General features: G+C 35.4%; 1 long non-coding RNA gene across 2 annotated transcripts; it reads left to right on the top strand.

Moving 5' to 3' along the window:
* Nucleotides 1-9,055: 9,055 nt before the first annotated feature.
* LOC126766021 (uncharacterized) lies at nucleotides 9,056-11,845 on the top strand. Of its 2 annotated transcripts, none has more exons than XR_007668696.1 (2): nucleotides 9,056-9,698; nucleotides 10,880-11,845. It is a non-coding gene; the product is annotated as an uncharacterized LOC126766021 (long non-coding RNA). The 2 variants fall into 2 exon arrangements; XR_007668697.1 differs by having other exon boundaries at nucleotides 9,056-9,667.
* The last annotated feature ends 10,964 nt before the right edge of the window (nucleotides 11,846-22,809 follow it).

A 22,809-nucleotide genomic window follows, 5' to 3' on the forward strand; every position in this document is an offset into this window, starting at 1 on the left:
TGCATTCAGAGGAGCTCAAAGTGTATTTGAGTATTATGCTTTAGTATTATAGAGTTATTTCATTGGCAGCCGTAAAAGTGCTGAAGATTCGGAAATTCACGCAGAACATTGTATGCGCAGTAATAGTGCACTGAAATTTTAAATGTGTTGGTAAGTTGACAGCACGCATCGAGCTGAGACATAAGCCTGAGCGGTAGTCATTAAGAGGCTGGTCACAATGAAAACCAAAATCTGTAGTCTGTCGGTGATTGTGATGATGTGTGAAGGTGATTTCGATGACTCGCGTTCTGATTAATATATTTGTCTCTGACGATAACAACGCCTTTTTAAACAGTCTTGCTACTTTGGTAAGAATAGATCAATTCTCATATATCAACTGAGTTTGTTTGGATCGAAAAACAGCTTATAGTTACTAAACCTTTGCCTTCAGGGGCTGTCAGTTTTAAGTGAAACTTTGGAACTGTTCTATTTTTTTGTCCTTTTAAGTATGCAGGTTAGGATGATCCCATTAGACATAGTAACACGTTTCTGACTTAGAAGCACATACGTACAGGAAATACTTGTTGTGCGTTCCGTATTGGACGAGAAAAGCATTTAAGTGATTAATATGTGTCATGTTTGTTAAATAGGAAACAAAATTTAGAGCGCCGCATGACGTTAAGATGCAGTCCTGTTGACAGTCTGACTCTTGAGGGAAACACATTTCATTAAATGAGCACTTCTAAGTCGGCTTTAACGATGAAAATGAATTAGTTTGAAGGTCGAAGAATTTTCCAACCGTTTGCTATTTCAAACATATTCACCAGCACACTGCGAACCTTACATACACGGGCTGGTATTTCACTCCTGAATTCGACCATTACAACACAAGTTTAAATAAGTGTGCTTCTTTGTTACTTCTGAACTCCATTTATTAGAGCAGTAGATATTGTTTACTTGGCGCCAAACAGCGAAAAGGAAGATCCGCTGGCAAGGTGTTGTAAATGCCACTAAAGAAAAGAAGATGTTGTTCACTTTTCCATTGCTGTTTATAGCTTTGCACACACAATTATGTAGGCGGCAACGGCTCTTCCAGGTATTTTAACACTTATGTATATTCATTAAGCTTCCTTCAGTCTTATGCGCTTACCTGTAGAGCTTGCTTTTATCTCTAGACGATTACATTATACAATTTGTAACATAACCGAAATCCTCTTAGCTGTATACTCCTCAAGGGTGTTGACTAAATAATGGACGTCGCTGGCCTCACCGACAAGTCTTGGCACAGCGAGTCGGGCAGGCAGCTTCTAGCTCAGGCAGGGGTATATATCCAACCTTCACTACCTGGTAGCTTTCCTTTGCATATGACAGTGGGGGAGGGGGATAAATGGCTACCTCTTCTATTTGCAACGAGGTGAGAGATTCCCTGTAAATAAAACTCAATATAGAGGAAATTTAAGAAACAAAGCAGTCTGAGACATTTACCAAAATGTCGGTGGGAGAAGTGGCTGTTACCACTAGCTGGTGAGTGAGTCTACTTGCTGTGTCACCAGCGGCCATACCTCTGCAGTGAGGGTATCAGTTCAGAGCGGTTGTAGTGTCACTGTCAAATCCGCTTTACAACGCAGTGGTATGGGGGATCTCGAAAGCGTTGGAAGTGTTAACGCTATCGAGGAGGAAACTGTGGTTTGGTAGTAGAGCTAGGCTCAGAGTAAGCCCCAAGGTGTAATTGAAGGCAAAAGCTACTAAAAAAGCGGCGGGAAAAGTCCATGAAAGACCAACCGAATGAAAGTAGAGGAGCAAAAGTTGGCTAGGTCGAACGTAATAAGTAGCGCAACTGCAATACTCTCCGACCCGAGGATCCGGTGATTGCGGCCAAAAGACAGCGTACGCTGAAAGCTCAAAAGCATGGTCGGCAAACTGCCGAAGTGAAAGGTGTAGCTGGGTAGTAGTGGAACTAAACATGTTAGGTGCTAACAAATATTCGGAAATGACTGAAAGATGAAAGCGAAAAGAACTGTTTTAAAGGCTCCAAAATCATGTGCAAGGGAACGGAAGGGAAAGCGATGCTTTTTATTAACACGGACTCATAAAGTCTGTTAAATGGTTTTGTCCTTGTAGCTATGTATGTATATGGATTGTTTCTTTTGCTGAATAACCAAGGTACTGAAATATACGGTCCTAAATTTCTCAAGGTCAAAAATCCTATTTTAGTTAATGTGTTACAAAACCCCAAAAGACGGTCGAGAGATCGTTGAAGCCATGCCTCGTTCTGGACGACTTTTGACCTCTTCAACTGATGAACTAAAAAGGTGAAGGACATGGAGCTTGAAAATAGTCAGGCAAGTGTTAGGGAAGTGGCAAGAGAGCTTGACATCTCCCGCGAGTCCGTTCGAATGATTTTGTTAAATATTTTTAATGCATAATGTATGCGGATATTATTTAAATTGTACTTATTCGTTGATTTTTCAAGGGGCAAAATAATTATTTATTTGTCGGTAATCATATAAAATGTAACTGGTTCAGAAACTCAGTTCCAATTTGTTAGTTAACCAAAACTGAGATGTTTTGAACATAAACGAAAATTATGGCATTATTATGAATTTCTCCATCATCGGACAGCGAATAATTCAAAAGCTGCACATGTCACTTTCTCATTTACTACTTTGAACAAAAAATAGTAAGACGTTGTTCATAACTTTAATGTGGCCCACAGTGGTAGATAAATTAAAAATAGACATTAGGTGAACAGAACTGTTGCATGCTGTAGCAACATGTTGCTAGAGTATAACAGAACAAACAATAATTTATTTATATATTTATTTTTCTTGTACTCCTGGTGGCGTCTATCAACAACACTGCAGTAATTGTTTCACTTCCGGTTTGTATACCTTGAAGAACCGAAACTTTTGCTCACAACCACTAGATGATGCTATGCGCAGTTTGCGTGTAGAAGCAGAGAAAGCTAATAAAGCGTTTCCCCGTTTTCTTAGTGTGTGGTGTACTTTTCTTTTCGAAGTTGTGTTTTTCGATGCGCCCCTCCGTGAAAAATACAAATTTGTACTCAAAAAGGTTTCATTCAACATTTGCGGCTTCTCTATTCATATTATTATCCCTTGCATGTATGGAATTTATGTTGATGCATAAATTATCCGCAAATCCTATCAACAAGATTGATGCTGACTTACTGTGGGTGCTTAGAGTATAGATATGTAAATGTTGTTAAAGCAAATGACCGAAGACAACGCAAAATGGAGCGCTAGAAATACTATTTTATCCTAATTTTTTCTTGAACAAAAGTTAGCAATAGCTAATCCAAAGGCTACGTTTATTACGTAACACACATATTCCACATGTAAATGTTCTTCTTCTTTCTGCACTGACTTATTGAAACGTTTTCTCTATTTCTGCCCCATCATTGGGTTTGCGGTATTAGTAAAAGTGAGCCCAAGCATTTGGGAGGTGAAAATTGTCCGCTCACTAAGAATGGTGGGTGTGAGTGAACAGATAATAATTTCAATGGAATGTATATGCATATATAGATAACGGGCTTTCGAATAGGGACGATATGATTTCCAAGTGTCGTTTCGCCCATTTTTAAATAATTTTTTTATCATGATCTGTATTTTTTTTTTTTTCATGGCATTCAGTAATGTTTACAATTTCATCATGGAAAGATATACGCAGGAACAACGCTTACAATTTATTCAATGTTATTAATAAATAATTAAGAGGTCATATTCTCCGATGAGGCTCACTTTCGAACAACAAAACTGTCAATTCTGGTGCGAAGAAAATCCGAACATTATTTTTGAACAACCATTACATTTACCTAAATTGACAGCTTGATGTGGTTTTTGGTCTGCAGGAATCATCGGTGCGGACTTCTTTCGACTGTCTTACTTACTTCTTTGTTACTGTCTATGGAGGGCGGTATGGATGGATGGCTAACCAACTCTTTATGGTTGCAGTTGGAAGAAGTTAATCTTGACAACATCTGGTTCCAACAAGACGAAGCCATACAGAACGTTCAAGAACCGAATTATTGCGAGAAAAGTTTGAAAATTAAATTATTTCAAGAAACTGAGACATTGAATGGCCTGCAAGAAGTTGTGATTTAACACCACCAGACTACTTCTTAAGGGTTTATTTGAATTGATCTTCTGCAATAAATCAGATTGTCTTCAAGCTTTAGATGTTAATATTGAACATGTTTTTTTTATTTTTATACTCTGTTGCAAGAGTTGCTAAGGAGAGTATTATAGTTTTGTTCACATAACATATCATGATGAAACTTGGTGCACATAAGAAGGTTAAGTTCGAAGATGGGCAAAATCAACCCACTGCCACGCCCACAAAATGGCGAAAACCGAAAACCTATAAAGTGTCATAACTAAGCCATAAATAAAGATATTAAAGTAAACTTTGGCACAAAGGATCGCATTAGAGAGGGGCATAGTTGGACGTATTTTTTTTTTTTGCAAAAGTGGGCGTGGCCCCGCCACCTACTAAGATTTTTGTACATATCTCAGAAATTGCTATAGCTATGTCAACCAAACTCTACTGAGTCGTTTCCTTCAGGCACTTCCATATACAGTTTAAAAATGGAAGAAATCGGATAATAACCACGCCCACCTCCCATACAAAGGTTATGTTAAAAATCACTAAAAGTGCGTTAACCGACTAACAAAAAACGTCAGAAACACTAAATTTTACGGAAGAAATTGCAGAAGGAAGCTGCACCCAGGCTTTTTTAAAAATTGAAAATGGGCGTGGCCTCGCCCACTTATGGACCAAAAACCATATCTCAGGAACTACTTTACCGATTTCAATAAAATTCGGTATATAATATTTTCTTAACACTCTGATGACATGTACGAAATATGGGTGAAATCGGTTGACAACCACGCCTTCTTCCAATATAACGCTATTTTGAATTCCATCTGATGCCTTTTCTGTATAATACGAGTATATACATTAGGAACCAATGATGATAGCGGAATAAAACGTTACACAAATACGGTATTTGAAAAATATGTAAATGACGGATAATGAAATCTCGATTATCACTTTATCATGCGAGAGTATAAATTGTTCGGTGACACCCGCACTTAGCCCTTCCTTACTTGTTATTTATTAATTTATTTATAAAAGTTTAAACAATGTTAATAACATAAGTACAACCTAAAACATGCAGCACTAGCTTCAGAGGCTATCGGCATTGAACATGTTATTCAAGACATATGACTTGATTTATTGGAAAGAGTACTCGAAAATTGGGTTCATCGAATTTGTTCCTGCAAAAGAAGTCGTGGTGGCTTAATGATGTTACTTTCAAAACTTAATTATATCGATTGTATTTCACACTTAATAAAAACCATTTGAACTTCCTTAAATTGTTAAGGTGTTTGTTTCTGAAAAGATATCATATCACACTTATTGGAAAATCCTATATATACAAGTATATGTGTATAAAAAGTGTTTGCTATCAAAAACTTAAGGCTTTCATTGAACTAAATACATTTAACTATTCCAAAAATTCATATCGCAGTAGACTGTTTTGTTGGCAGAATACTTATGTGTAGGTGTAGAGCTCGTAGTTAGAGCTGCGGTTAGGAAGAAAACACGCAAAAAGAAGAATAAAAAATACAAAAATCTAAAAGTAGCCCGGATTGATTGCTTTGGCGTGTAAATGTGGTGTGGAGCAGACAATTGAGCAACTAAATGGCGAATATTATAGAATAAGCTATTTTCTTGTCTTAAATTTATATATGTAATGTGTCTACAAATAGCGATGACGTAATTTTGATAGCTCGTGGTGGCCATGTTTTTTAAAGGGGTTGTGTCAAATTTTGTCAGTATTTTCAGTAAGTTTTGCCTTTGATGCGCGAATTGTGGTATGGCGGTATCAACGGGCTTTATTTCGATCTCTATTTCTGCCTAATGCTTCACATCTAAACGTTGCGTGCAAAATTTGGCGACTCGTTAACTTCGAGAAATGGACCAGTGAAATTGCCGCCAAGATCATATGATTTAACGCCTATAGATTATTTTCTTTGAGGCTATGTTAAATAAAAGGTTTTAATTTTTTAATAACTCAACGAGATTTCTCCAAAATCTTACTACTGGTGGAGGAAATTGAAGACCTTTATTTAAGTGAGAATATTTGTTTTTGTTTTTGTTCTGTCTCTTCGCCTCTTCCTATTTTTGTTATTTCTACCAACTCAGTTGGTTTTTTTCACAATTCCAGAAGACAGAGAAAATAATCGAACTGTTAGTTTTTCTATTTCTATCGTTTTAATCAAATTAGTTAGTTTTCCTTTCTTCGCAGTTGTAGCAGGTAGATATAATTTTAGAATGATTATTTAATTTTTTTTCTTGTACTTCTTCTAATCTTTTTGCATACTTATAGAGCGCTAAAATATTCTTCAGTTATTTCTTCAAATAAGTAGTCTATTTCCTCATAATAATCGAACTTGTAACAAGCACTAAGTATGCCAAAGAATATAACTTCCATATGCTTTTTGAGATGTTCATTTCTTTCCGACATCATGTTTAGATCATCCAATTTTCTCCAGAGGTTTTAAATTCTCCTCTTGCTAATGCAAGTTCCATGATTTATGTAGGAGACGTACACGGACGGACAACTCGAAGCGGACAGACATATTAATATTAATATATATAAATATATTATTATTTACTTACATTTCTAACTAAACATCTATTACTTACATTTTTAACTTAAACTACATAAATGCGAAAGAATGCAACCATGCTATGTATAGTAGCCATAGTCAATCCCAACTTGAAGAATATGCGAGCCGCGAACTCGACAACGGATAAACTGGATAGTTGCTTTTTGAATGTGAATAAAGATACAACTAAATCAGTATATACTCGTACTTGCTTACTACAAATTCAGTGTCTACTTATTTCCTACATTTATATCAAGCGTATGCATTTTTATTCGGTAATTTGTAGTTTAATTTCTCAATGGATTATATGCTGTAAAAGTGGATTTCAAATCTGCCTAGTTACAGCATGACTTTTTCACTAACACAATACAAAAACAAGCAAAAAAATCGTTGACTTCTTTGCCTGCACTGAAACTAATCATACATGCGGTAATATACAGATGCATTTCTTTATAAATAACTATGTGTTAGTTTGTAATGGAAGCTATATGTATATCATAATAACATTACGATTCAGAAGTGATTTGACATTTTTTAATATCTTTATTACAAACTTTATCGTTCAACTGCGAGATTTGTTGAACTTGTATATTTATATATTATATGTGTAATAGGATTTCAAATGCCAGTACAGCAATTTGCACTAACACAATACAAAACAAGCAAAAACGTTGACTTCGGCTGCACCGAAACTAATATACACTTCACAGATGCATTTCTTGTAGTAACTATGTGTTCAGTGTGTATGGAAGCTATATGCTATAGTAATCCGATCTGCACAATTTTTCCGGAGATTACATTGTTGCCTTAGAAAATAACCTGTACCAACTTTTGTGAATATATCTTGTCAAATGTGAATGTTTTCCATGCAAGAACTTGATTCCGATCGTTCAGTTTGTATGGCAGCTATATGTTATAGTGGTCCGATATCAGCAGTTCCGACAAATGATCAGCTTCTTGAAGAGAAAATGGCGTTTGCGAAATTTCAAAACGATATCTTAAAAACTGAGGAACTAGTTCGTATATATACAGACAGACAGACGGACGGACAGACAGACGGACATGGCTAAATCGACTCAGCTCACCATACTGATCATTTATATATATACTTTATAGGGTCTCCGACGCTTCCTTCTGGGCGTTACTAACTTCGTGGCAAACTTAATATACCCTGATCAGGGTATAAATATATGATTCACTGCTATTATTTGCTGGAGGATGGGGTCATGTGTAGAAGTTCACGCAAGTGAGGAAAGTTCTCTGTTTTACGATTATTCACTCAAACAAAATTCACAGCTATGCCTATACAGATAGCAACAACACCAGTAAAACAAATTCTTGTTTATCCTCAAATATTAGAAGTGCATGATTTTTAACTTCTTAACTGTTCCTATAATTATTCACAACAAAAATTTTAAATTATAAAGCGACAACAAGCCTCTGCTTTCGATGCCTCCTCATCACCATGTTACTTTAATAGCGTATTTTTGCTGCTGATATGTAGCTTCAAATACCTATGTCAAAGCTTATCGAAAAATTCTGGCAGTCAAAAGTAAATTTAGATTAGAACGTAAAAAGGAAGCTGTGCTCCAGACCTTAAGTGCATCAAATTCCCAAAACAACTGTGGGCCATAAATAATCGCAGAAACGCGTACTTCTTTTCATATTAGCATCAAATTCAATGGAGGACTTAGATAACAAATACACGTGGGTATATCCTTTTCTTTGATGTATGTATATAAGCTAGTTTATACAACTTTTGCCTGGCCTACATATACCCAGGTATTTATGTGCTTGTAAAAATATCATAAATGCTTAAACGCACACACAACGCCAATGACCAGCTGAAAATACATATTTTGTACTTATATATAGCTTATAATGAGATATATCTCAAAACATTTGGACAGTTGGTTCCGCATTATGTTAGTGGGCTTGTAACGTGACACGGCGTATAAGTAACTTTTTACTATGGCAAACGGTCAGATAACTTTTTTTTATTTTCTTGGTAAAATTGCGATTTGACTGCGCCATATTAATTTACACATCCTCGCTTATATGGGTACTCAGTCTCTAAAATACTGTAAAAATGAGCTAATGCAGTTTTGTAGATATAACAGGCAATTCATGTCCACCTAACTGCCTAATTAAATTGCCAACAGTGGCTGTTAAATATTTAAAAGACTTTTTCTAATATTCACTGTTTAAATAAAAGAGCTCTACAAGGCATAAGAGTCACTATTTTTCAAATGAAGAAGCGCGCAGGCGTTGGCTCTCTGTTGTGTTTCTGCTCGGATAAAAGTTGCTGTTGGAAATTATCCTGAGCAACTGGCACGCAATAGTGTCAATTTCAATTCAGTTTGACTGCGAATAGGGTAAAGACAACAATCGCATACATCACGTGTTCCATGTCATAAAATTTTTTGGAAAGTTTTTATGAAGACGACCATTTCTCGAAGTAATATACAGAAGCAGTTCTTGAAAATAAATTAAACTCTCTCAGCGGGAGGATTGCGGTTCGCTGAAAGCTGTATAAGGCAGAAGAACTTTCATCCATGGAAAAGAAAACAAGACCAACTTATCACAAAAATTACAATATAACAGTAATTTTACTATGGGACCTCATAAAATATAATTAAGGATTACTGACCCCAAAAATAAACAAAGGTCGTTGGCTGAATTTAAATAAAGGTTGTGGACTTGGCTAAATGCAAACAAAAAGGTTATAGATCTCATAAAATGTACACAAATGATCATTGACCCCAAATATAAACAATGCTTGTTAACTTGGCTAAATGTAAACAATGGTTGTGGACTAGGATATATGCGAACAAAAGGCTTACTGATCTCATAAAATGTAAACAAGAGGATCAAAATGTAAAAAACGGGTCACTAACCCCATACAATTTAAGCATACGTGTTATTAACCCTAAATATAAACAAAGGTTCTTAGCATGGATAAATGTAACAAAAAGTTGTGAACTTGGCTAAATGTAAGCAAAAGGGTCATCGATCTCATAAATTGTAAGGAAAGGGGTCATTGACCATGTAGAATGTAAACAAAAGGGTTATTTGCTCCAGATCTAGCTGCCGTATATATTGATCGGTCGAAATCAAGTCCTTGAATAAAGGATTTTTATTTAGCAAGATATCTCCACGAAATTTGGCATGGGTTATGGTTAAAATCTACGAATTTATTGTTCTGTTCAGACACCATAGAATATAGCTGTCATACATACTGTTGGATCAAAATCAAGAAACATATTTTCTTCACCCTTTATTGCTTTAAGAAGTGCCCTGTGAAAGGTATTAGTGCTTCAGTACAGGTGAAGTTAACTTTTTTCTACTTTAGTACAAAGTTTTGCCTTCTGAAGGTTTTTAATCTTGCTTTGATCCTGGCGATTTCCAAAGGAAAAAGCCGTTCAGTTATACTCGAACATAGCCCTTCCTAACTCGTTTCTACTTAAATTATACACATATTAGTAAAGGTGACTTTTCCCTTTTTTTCATTTATTCTATCATCTATATGTTAAATCCTTGAATTATTATCAATTTAAAACACCACTCTTGTATAAATACGTGAATCAAATGCAGGTGGGCGCCTCATCTATTTATAGTTTGTAATTGCAAATAAGCCATAAAACTGTTATCTCTCACTACATTATTGCCCCCAACAAGAACGCGACACCCCGCTGTTTTTGGCCGAAAGCAAAACTGAACTGAGTGCTGGTCATGTCACACCGCCAGCCGCAATGCAAATGAGCGATGACAACCACAGCTTCAAATGACATTAGCGCACAGCAGAAACATGAGCCACTGAACAGCTGCAGAACGCGAGATGCACTCTTTCACTTGCCTCGTGCTTGGGTTGCCAGTCCCACTCCAACACACTCGTGTTGCAAAAATCAGTTTTCCAAAACCGCAGCGCAAAATTTTTTGCATATTTTTTAAAAATATGCCGGTTAATTGAGCTGACAGCCAGAAATCTGTGTGGTCAATGTCTAAAATTAAATTATCACTGCGGTAAAGTACGGTTGCGTGAGAGTGCTAGCGGAATACTTATGTCCGTAAGGATATTATATAAACAAATTTTACAATTTCGAAAGCGAAGGCTCAGACTAAGTACATGACTCTATTTACTAGTTGAAATAAATAAAATGTTGGTTTGCTTGTCTAAATATATTTAAATTGAAACTTTTTTTCAGTACCATATATACAGCGCGTTCAAAAAAATAATGTTTTACCTTTGCGGGACAGTTCACGGAAAAATGTTTTTATTTTTTGCAAATTAACACATGTTCACACTCGATCATTGATGCATTAATTGCCGAATGGACTATTAAAAAAGTGCAAAGTACCTAAATAAAACATTTGTAAAAAGGTGGCTCGATAAATATGGAGAAACTGGAAATGTCGATGATAAGCCAGAAAGAGTGAGGAATGACGTGATATTTAAGCGTGAGGACAAAGCTATTGTTCTTATTTTTAAGGAGAATGCACTACTCAGTCTAAGCCAGGCTTGAGCTGTTTTGTAGCAAAGGAGATAAGTAGTATGTACGAGTATCTCAATATAAAATACAGACTTCAGAGTATCTGGCATTAAACGAAGCATAAGTTTAGTCGAACCCCTACTTTCGATCAGAGGGACAATTTATGATGACGGCTATTGACCCGCAAAACTATTTCGGTATTGTTATTATACTATGTGTCGGATAAACTATGAAGTATATACATACATATATAGTAAAGAATCAGCATGAAAAGCTGAAAGTAAACAATATAAACATAAGGATCATTGACCCCAAAAATAAACAAAAGGTTGTTAACTTGGCTAAATGTAGATAAAGGTTGTTGACTTAGCTATGTATTTTCAAAAATTAATTAAAATGTAAACGAAATGTAAATTACCCTTGAAGTGTAAAAGAAAGTTGCACATGTTCTGTTTTTATCCAAGAAACCGAAACCGTCGATATCTGACCACTATAGCATACAGCTGCCATACAAACTGAACGATTGGAATCAATTGCTTGCACTTTTTCGTTTGACGAGTTATGTCCATCCATTATCACCAAAGATAATAATGCATTTGATCGGTATTAAATTTTTGTAAGCAGCCTTTTGTATATGTGAAGGGTATTATAACTTCGGTGTAAATAAAGTAAAATTTTGTACTTATTGTTGCCAATACTTAATACAACAGCCTAAAGGGTGAGTATTTTTGTGAGTAAGGCAATTTTTAAATATTTTTTGTAAAAATTTAGCTTCACATAATTTACTAATGTTGGTTAATTATATTTCACGCTTTAATTGATTTCAATATGATCGAAGCCGATTCGAGAATACTTTTTAAGGACACCCTCATGGCTCCTTATATCTGTGCTAATGTTGTATTTCTTCTTGAGGCTTTTGCAGATATGCTTGCAATCCGTTCTCCACCAAATAAGCAACTTACATTATTACATAACGTTATACACCCTCAGCGTGTATACTGTAATTAAATGGCTGGTTCTACACTGGGAGAAATATATTATTCCAAAATATCAAAATTTTCCTTAATTTATCTTGCTCGGATAAAAAAAAATTATTTAACTATAGGCATTCGGATGTTGTTTGTGTTTTTGATTTTTTTAATAATACTCACGTACTTTTGTAACTTATACTTATACTTATACTTATACTTATACTTATACTTATACTTATACTTATACTTATACTTATACTTATACTTATACTTATACTTATACTTATACTTATACTTATACTTATACTTATACTTATACTTATACTTATACTTATACTTATACTTATACTTATACTTATACTTATACTTATACTTATACTTAATTATGCTTTCTCTGCTTCCGGCAAGAGAATTGCCATTCATTTTAGGTTGAATAAAATTTCAGGGAGAAGCGCCATTCAGGTTAAAAGGTAGTGATAACTAAATAAATCATGAATAAATAAATCGTAAACACGATTTATTTTTTAGTCATATTTACCTTTATATTTTATAGCCACAACAACAATAGAAAGAGCAGTTAATCAGAAAATTTTAATTGCAATTTTATCTGTTTGTGGCGCCATCAACTGGATAAATTGTGCTGCTGGCAAACGGAAGTAAGTTCAACGCAACAAAAATTACGCGCAATCAAATAACAAGAATCAACAACAACTTCGACTAATGTAGCGGAGGCAAGTGTAAATACACAATTGTTGCGATATAATTCTACTAAAGAAGAATGCAATAAAATTAACTGTAACAACAACAAGGATCGCTTTGTCTTCCGTTTAATTGCGGCCTGTTGTGTGTTTACCCACTTGATTATGTGGAAGGCCACGGCAAATGAGCCGTTCGTGTACTCGAACGCAAAGGAGCTCAGCTGAGACGACTTGGCTGGCGCAAGTAAGTGTAATTGCAATTGGCAGCGCACTCTCAACTGGTAAAGTATGTGGCTGTTGCAATTACGTGACCTCACGACGTACGTCATGCCACAGAACCTCGTTTTTGCGCTTGAGCACACATTGGCCATGCATTTAGACATACTTGGGCTCATGGTTGTTTAGAGTGCAGGCTTATTTGCTCACGACTAGCTCAGAGGTAATCAGGATATTAGTGTTTCTATATCCTCTTGGAGCATAGGCGATATTTCTACAATTAAAGCAAGTCACTTTAATATACATATATTGACTTACTTGCGTATACTTGTATGTGTGTAATGTTAATAGTTAATCGTGTGTTATGCAGCGTTTTGTAGTTGAAACACGCTCGCATTTCAGCGTGCTGTGCATTACCGGCAATCAAGCTTCCTCGTGTTTTTCTTTGTAAAGCAAATATTTACATAACCTCATTTGGTTTGAGATATACTTGTATAATAAAATATTCTGCATTGGAATTCATTAAAGCTTTTAAAGGAGAATGAGGCGTTGTTCAACTTCATGCTACAGTATTGCAACCTCTGTGCTGAAAATATTTACCATATGGCAACAAGCCTTTGAAATAACTGTAACGGCGGTGATGCTTTGTAGCTTCAGCCGGTTGGTTGACCCTTCCGCTGGACTGATCAAAGCATGTGAATGCCATGATACGCCATGTTGGTAACATATGCGAACCCTTTGGCTTTGACACCGGGCGTTTGACCGGTTGTTGTGCCGTGTCGAGAAGAAAATGCCACCGACACAGAGTAGGCGCAGCGCAGACAAACCACAGCATTGAGTAACAAAAACAAAAAGCCAGAATGCATTCCATAAATGAATAAAAACAATGTACATGTGTGTACGATATGTATGTGAGCAAATTGTACGTAACAAAGCAATGCCAGGACACAGTATGACCAGATCTGTTTGCATTGCGCGCTCTGGTGCAAAAACGTTTGCATTCAGTCAATGTTTGTGTGCGGTGAGAAAATATTTCCATTGGCTTCGTGATTGCAAGTTTTTCGCGGAGAGCAAAAGCTATAGAATTCTGTGTGTGCAGACCTTAATTTTTATTTTTTTGATAAAAGTGCCGAGAAAGACATTCCTGAGTCTGGGATATAAAATGTTAATTGTTGTGCAATATTTTGGTAAAAATGCAGTGATAAATATCGCAAAAAAAGTAATTGGATATAATGCTTTTTATAGTTGAGTCGATTTTTTCAACGTTGTTACTTTTTTCATTTATAATTGATTGACTCTTTCCAATAACAATGAGTATAGTGAACTTTTTGGGTAAGCGAGCAGCTGAAGCTTATTTAACAGATCACTCATCAATGGCAGACTGGCTTTATTGTAAATTTTTCTTCATAGTTTCGCAAAATTAAATTGAGTTCAAACATAGAACACCATAATTAAGAATGGTCTCTTTGAACAAAAGGGCCATACAGCGACATTAGGAGCTGCTGGAGATGATACTTAACAAACTTTTAAATTGTATCTTCGCTAATTTTTTTACCAAGTATAAATCATATCCTTTATGAGAATATCTTGAAAATTAAATATTTACTAAGAAAAATAAAAACACATATTTTCTTCAATTGGCTGCATTTAAAATGTTGAGTCAGATTTATCAGAACTTTTGTTTTTCATTACACATTGATACTATGTAGTATACAGTTTGCACGATTCGTAATACTCGCAAAAGGTACACCCCATTCGGGACCACGCCTAATCAGTGCAAAAGAGTACGCCTACAAACTAAACCCTTAATTTCGTTATTTGTAGCTTTCGGGATCAATGGGTATGTACTAAATAAGCACAATTGCACATTTGGAACGAAGAGAAATCTGAAGGGATTCAAGAGCTCTCATTTTATTCAGAAAAAACAACGGTTTGGTGTGGTTTGTGAGCCGGTGGAATCATCGATTCATATTTCTTCAAAAATGATGCCGGTGAGAATGTAACCGTCAATGGGGATCGTTATCGCGCCATGATAACCGACTATTTGATGATTGATTGAAGCTTGTTATCTTGGCGAAATTTATTGAGAGAACACTTCAGTGAGCTGATAATTTCACGTTTTGTTCCGGTCAATTGGTCACTAAGGTTGTGTGATATCACACCGTTTGACTTTTGCTGTGGGGATATGTGGAGTCTAAATTTTATGCGGGCAATCCCGCTTCGATTCATACCTTGGGGCAAAACATCACGCATGTCATTCGCCAGTTAACAGTCGAAGAATCAACGGATGCACCATCTGAGACGTAGCCGCGGCCAACATTTGAAGAGTTGGGCTGCTGGAGATGACACTTTTTCCTTTTATAAAATCTCTTGCAATAAATTTTTCTATTTATTAGAGAGCTGTTGCTTTTGTGTTGTCATAATTAATATTTAGCCGATAAACTAAAGTAAAAACAGATTGTTTGAGATTAAAATTTTGTGTCATATTTATGAGAACATTTAAATGGTGATTCCTGTAACTGTACGTTTGTAATGCATACACATTTGTCATTCTCCTTTTGTTCGAACATCAAGTCAGTTGTGTGTAGTTATTTTTTCAACTTAAATTTTATATTTTCTGCCGTTAAACGCACAATCACAAACAATTCATTTCAATTTGCAGATGCATATATAAACGAGTGAGAGATGGTAAATATTTTCAGCAAACACATAACGCAATGATTCATATCAAGATTCAGACCTAGACAAAAGCAAAATTTTTGTTGTGTTTGTGCCGCTGAACCTGAAATTATGCTCAACAAAGCCATGAACATTTGGTTTTGTTGACTTTCCATCTCACGCAACTTGGTCCAACCATTGAAAGAATGAAAATGAACAAAACCGACAGTAGATAGAAAATACGATCACAAAAGCTACGCAATAAAAGGAGAGATTCATAAAAGACACTGTGAAAGCAGTTATTGAATATTACAAAAGAGTGCTTCAATCAAGTATAGTTTACGATTACTAACTAAAATATTAAGAAGACCTATTCACTTCAACAACGTGAAAAAAGTCAAAATGAACAAGGTGGCTCAGCGAATTCTGGTGGATTATCCGTGGAAGCTAAGGCAAATTTCTACAAAATGCCAAAAAATGTTTGATATAAAGTTGATATAAGCATGTACTACATCCATAAGCGTCTTGAATTTTACGTTCTTATTCTATCCTATCATTAGGTACTGTTATAAGTAGTCATCCCTGCTTGTAGAATCTCAAACGTTGTTGAGTGGGTAAGTGGCTGAATGGAGTCCAGAGTAAAAGAAAAGCATGAAAAAGCCGTGGTGTAACTGTACTAGCACTCAGACATAGGGCTAGACGGAGAAAAGAATAAAAACATAAATACTTGTATAATAATTTTGTAGAGAAACGGGAATTTTGGGGAATTTTTATTTCATATAAAATTTGCGCAGGTAAAAAATTAGTTACACTGACATCTTACTCATACGCCATGTCAGCATCTTTTGGATTTTTGCTTTAGTGGCAGAAGTGTTAGAATTTTTTGATGTTTTTAAGAATGTTCATATGAAGATACAAATTTGGGTGATAATCGTTGATTTTATAGTATATATTGTGTGATTATGACGAAACTAATTCAAGATTTGACTTACGCCCACATATTTACAAATAATCAGCATTAATTTTTCAAGTAAAAACAATTCAAATTATATTAGCGTTAGTGACGTCATGAAGTTTAAGGTAAATCTAGACAGAGTAAAATAATAATAATCATCCATCAATTATTATTTCTAAGAATAGTGACAATTAAGGAATTTTTAAAAGATAATATGTTAAATAATGTCAGATTAAATATATCAAAGCCACTTGCAACTCACAATCTTCAACTATTCATTTTTTTCTATTCTGATTTTTTTTGTTTTTAAGTTTTATTATTTAGATTTAGTAATTGTCTTCACTCGAGAAATGTGTGGAGTAAGCATTTGATTTAGCTTTAGTAATTCATTATTAATAGTTTAAAAATGATATTTTCAAATTTTTTAAAGTTACGTATACGCACAGCAGTGTCGTGATCCTACAAGGACCGTGTATTCGTCGAAAATGCTAACATGATCGCAAAATAAAAGGAAAGCAAGTAATAACTGAGTCCACGGATGCGAACGTCTAATTGTTAACGGCTATTAAACTGTCACTCGATACAGTGGCGTCCGTTTATTCGCTATTGTCGGCATCGTGCTTTCAAAAGGATTCATGTGGTCCTAGACCATTGCTTATAGAATTAGCTTCCAGCTCAACCACTATCATGGCATTGTTGAACTCTTTATTTCGGTAAAGAAAAAACAAACGTTCTCTTCAAATAGAAACCACAAACAATTATAACGTGCCTCTATATGTATACATCCGCTATTGCAATAAACATTCCGCATTCGCTAACAGGAGCGAAAAGTTTCCAGCAACACAACGAATGTGCATTCCCACCGCATCTGAGCGCACGAAATTGCTGTTAGTCAAGATGAATGAGTCCACTGTGTGGTCGCAGGTTGTGAACTTCACGCTGACTACGGGTTTAGAGTTATGGCAAGATTCTAAGGATTATGTGGTGGTTATGAATTGGTTAGAGGTGATAAATAAAATGTTCGTCATTGTTGGTATGAATTTTTCTAAAATTTATCGCACAGTGTGAGATCGTGAAGCGAAAAGTTTATGCTTAAAGTGTATGATTGTATGGAAGAAGAATATAGGCTATAGTTTTGGTTATATAAGTAAGCTTCCGTGTTAGTTGTTAGTTGATGACATCGATTACTTCTCCATCGTAAGGTCTCATTGTTCATTTTATAATATGCAAGAGGTATTTACGGATACCTTGAAGTAAGTTTGCCCAGGCCACAAACACAATTCAAAACTAAAACTTGAACACACAACCGCAAATTCAATTATATAAGTAAAAAAAAGTTAGTTGCTGAAAAAGAGTATGACTGGGAACAAGGATATGATACTCAGGTGATTTACCATTAGTTAAAATGAAAAAAAGTGTCACATTTCACATTTTTTCATGAATTTTTAAAAACGTCTTCGCTCTTTAGTAGGTTAGGTTCAGTTAGGTTAGTGCAGAAGGCTGATGGCCACACAAAGACCAGTTTTGGTTTTTTCCATCATCAGATGGAATACAGTTACGAAGTCCTTGAGAAGTAACCATCATTTATAGTGTCTGCGCTTCACACGATATTCAATAGACTCTGTTGCCACACTAGCGATACCTTTTCCAGTGTCTCATACCGTGCGGGCTCCAGATGCTTACAATGTAGCCTTGCCAATGCGGAATAAGTACACAAGAGAAACTCGGTTGTTCCTCTGACGCCTCTGGTCATTTTCTGCAGTCTACTCGATCTGTCGGTCCCATTTCGCATACTTATGTGTACTATACATTTCGAGAATATTGTCTTTAAATTTCAAAGTAATCTGGTAAATAGTTTCGAAGTTAAAGAAGGCGGAACCGGAACCCAGGGTCTTTAAATGCGTTTTTCTAGATAAAAATTTTTTTTTTTCATAGGATCTTCGTAAGTACTTTTTCCAGGTAACGAACCGAGGAATAAAGTTTCTGATAAAAATTTCAATTTTTTAAGTCACTTTAAAGTGTAAACTTTCTTGCAAAAAAATATTTTTTTTGTTGGGAAGCCGCCATTTTGTCTAAAATCAAAATTTCGACTATTTCTTCGATCACCTTCTGGTTTTTTTATTTCAGATAATTTTGATCAAAGAAATCTTCCTCATCGCCAAACACCTTTTTGTGGAGGACTTTCAGGAGATCTTCTACAGGAACGACGGAACCCAATATTTTTATTAATAAAATGTGAATTCTTAGAATATATTAAATTCGCTTAATGTACATATATTTTACGTATATATTCAATAAAAACCTCTCCATAAAAAATTACCAAAAAAACACATTTTTTCGAATTTACAAGTGGATATAACCCCTTATGCCAAACAGCTTTTTCTATGTTTACTCTGAACCTTCTTTCTCAATTGCAAAGTGGCATTATGTAGTTGTTGCTTGACAAACCCACCGAACTATGCTCAAAGGTATGTAAATTCTCCTGCCACCAGTAGTCGCCCCGTCGATTTTGTCTCGCAATTTCCAGCGAAGAGGTCTTTAGGTGGCAGGTTTAGCACCAGTTCTAGGGTCAGCGTTTTGGTAGTCCTTAAAGGTCCTTTTAAAACAACGCAGCTAGCCTCTGAACACTTTCCATTGTCATATTACAATAGTTGTGCATGGAATTTATTGGAGAAGTAGATGTACCAATGGTCTGAGAATGACTAGGCTACTTTGTAAAATGAAATTGAATATGGTCTTTGATACTTAGCTATATTCATTTCTGTTATACTCTTTTTGATTTATTCTACTTCTCGTAATTCTTATGATGCAAAATTTGCATTTAATGCACACACATACATATGTATATAGATAATTTAAGTGGCACTGTGCTCATGTAACTCAACGATTGAAGGGTCAACGGTGTTCCAGGCAAATGTAAGTACGTCACTTCGCTCTTTGCCGAAAAGTCAAACAACCGGTGCATGCAACTGCCGTACTAAAATAATTTATACTTTCATCCTATCCATATGTTGCACGTAATGCATATTGAATGCAACAATGTGACGCTCTAAGAGCAGACGCGAGAATGAGTGCGTTGAAAGCACATTTTGCATGTCTTAGCATGCAAAGTAAAATGCGAAATGCACAATGTCGTTGCGAGTAGCGGTAAATGCAGACTCAGTTTTGGCTGAGGATTACGAGGCATTATTCTATGGAACGATGCTGGTGATATACTTATCTGACTAAACTAAAACACTTTCTATACGTACAATAAGCTATATACTTGTACACTATATGCTTTTCCGAAAAATTGCTGCAAGAGGATGTCGTATAAATTCAAACGTATTGTGTTCTATTTCTCTTTGAAAATTGCATTTATAAATACTTTGACACTTGACTGAGTGTCAAAGTGCAAATGATGTTGACTGAATGCAAATAACTTTGTTAGATGGAATAATCTAAACAGTTTGCTGGGGCTATTTCGGAATAAGTCACAACTCGGAAGTAATGCGAGGAGGATTTAAATGTGAGCTAAAGTGATTTGCGGTTGATAAGAGAAGTGAAGACGTTAAAGGGATATTATAAATAATGCGTAAATGCATTCAAATATTTCAATTTGTATTCAATTGTTAATCTCATGAGCTTCGATTGCAAATAAGATTTACTAAATTAATTCGTTCTAATATAACTTATGAACGAAAGCCAAGGAATTCCTACCTTACCTTCATGGTCAACAAATACCCAAATACTTCTGTGCCTTGTGTATGATTAAATATAAATGTTACGGATACGCAGCGTACGTTTCGGAAAGGCAATTGCAAGTAAAGCTGATGAACTGATAAGAATGAAGTAAATTATTTAGAAGTAACTTTATATACATACAATGTGGTTACTTTTTTAGCTTCTGAATGTACTTTTAATTTTTTTTTAGCTCAACAGATAATCAGTACTACTGCCTTGCTTTAAGTGGCCATTAGCAGCTTTGTTCCAACGTTTGAACTCTTGTGTACTTTAATAACAACCTTCGTGCAGGAAAAGGTGTAACATACGGCTTAGAATTCGGAAAAGGCGATTTAAAGGTTGGCCTTACGAGTTTAAGCTTCATTAATTTCATTCATGTTTACCGCCAGTCCGTTAATTAACGCCACACGCTACCGGATTTCACTGATGAAAATATTAAAAAATTGAAGGATATGGCGCTAGAAAATCGTCCGGCAAGTGTTAGAGAGATGGCAAGAGAGCTCGACTTTACCGCCAAGTCCATTTGAATGATTTTGGAGGATATTTTGGAAATTCTTGCTCGACTCGTTCCAATAAATCTGAAGTTTTTACGCATCGAGCCGCAATTATGACCGAATTTAAAACCAACAAGTAAGGAAGGGCCAATTTCGGGTGTCACCGAACATTTTATACTCTCGCATGGTAAAGTGATAATCGAGATTTCATTATACGTCATTTACATATTTTTCAAATACCGTATTTTTGTAAAGTTTTATTCCGCTATCATCATTGGTTCCTTATGTACTATATATTATACAGAGAAGGCATCAGATGGAATTCAAAATAGCGTTATATTGGAAGAATCGTACATGTCATCAGAGTGGTAAGAAAACATTATATACTGAATTTCATTGAAATCGGTCAAGTAGTTTCTGAGATATGGTTTTTGGTCCATAAGTGGGCGACGCCACGGCCATTTTCAATTTTTGAAAAAAGCCTGGGTGCAGCTTCCTTCTGCCATTTCTTTCGTAAAATTTAGTGTTTCTGACGTTTTTTGTTAGTCGGTTAACGCACTTTTAGTGATTTTCAACATAACCTCTGTATGAGAGGTGGGCGTGGTTATTATCCGATTTCTTCCGTTTTTGAACTGTATATGGAAATGCCTGAAGGAAACGACTCTATGGAGTTTGGTTGACATAGCTATAGTAGTTTCCGAGATATGTACAAAAAACTTAGTAGGGGGCGGGGCCACGCCCACTTTTCCAAAAAAATTGCGTCCAAATATGCCCCTCCCTAATGCGATTCTTTGTGCCAAATTTTACTTTAATATCTTTATTTATGGCTTAGTTATGACACTTTATAGGTTTTCGGTTATCGCCATTTTGTGGGCGTGCCAGTGAGCCGATTTTGCCCATCTTCGAACTTAACCTTCTTATGGAGCCAAGAAATACGTGTACCAAGTTTCATCATGATATGTATATCAATTGACAACTTTTACTCAAGTTACAGCTTGCACGGACGGACAGACAGACATCCGGCTTTCGACTCTACTCGTCACCCTGATCACTTTGGTATATATAACCGTATATCTGACTCTTTTAGTTTTAGGACTTACAAACAACCGTTATGTGAACAAAATTATAATACTCTCCTTAGCAACTTTGTTGCGAGAGTATAAAAAACACAATGAATACCATTGATCCACCACCGTATCCACCAAATTTAGCTCCGTGTTGTTTTTTCTTGTTTCTCAATATGAAATTGCGGCTTTCTGGAATCCCAAAGAGCGCTTATGAAAAGTGTTTCGAGGACTAGAAAAATCGCTGACATGTGTATTAATTAGTGGGGATTACTCGTACTATGAAAGCGACAAAATAAATATTGATGAATCATTAGAAATAACAATTTACATATTTTTTCCGACATTTTTCTTAATTCGTATTTGACGTTAAAACTTTTTCAATGCTCAGAGTGTTGATACCAAATCATAATTGTGGGTTATATGCAAATAACTTTTTGTATATATAACCATATTTACATACATACAAGCAAGTAAGCAATTTTTTAACAACAGTATTATTTATATACATAATATTTTTGTTTCTAAATCAAATCGTTGATTCTACACATTTTTGTTGAAATCTTCAAAAATAAAAGGATTTTTAAATAAAACTTTTACTATTAGAGTTTAATTTTAACGTAAGTTTCAATAAAATGAGTGAAATAACAGTAAAAATAAATGATTTATTGGAAAATAGCATCATTTACTTCAAACCATGTAGCGTTTCTAATTAGCTGTCAGCAGCTGTATATCTGCAGTCCGGTTGTTCTCTGGAATATCGCAGTTGCAAGTGTAGTAAAAGCAAGAGGAAGCGCAGTAGCCGTAATGGCAAGAAGCAGAAGTAGTATAAACGGTTATCAGCTGTCAGAGGATAAAAATAGTAA

This window comes from Bactrocera neohumeralis, chromosome 2 (assembly GCF_024586455.1).
Source record: "Bactrocera neohumeralis isolate Rockhampton chromosome 2, APGP_CSIRO_Bneo_wtdbg2-racon-allhic-juicebox.fasta_v2, whole genome shotgun sequence".
NCBI classification, from domain to species: Eukaryota; Metazoa; Arthropoda; class Insecta; order Diptera; family Tephritidae; genus Bactrocera; species Bactrocera neohumeralis.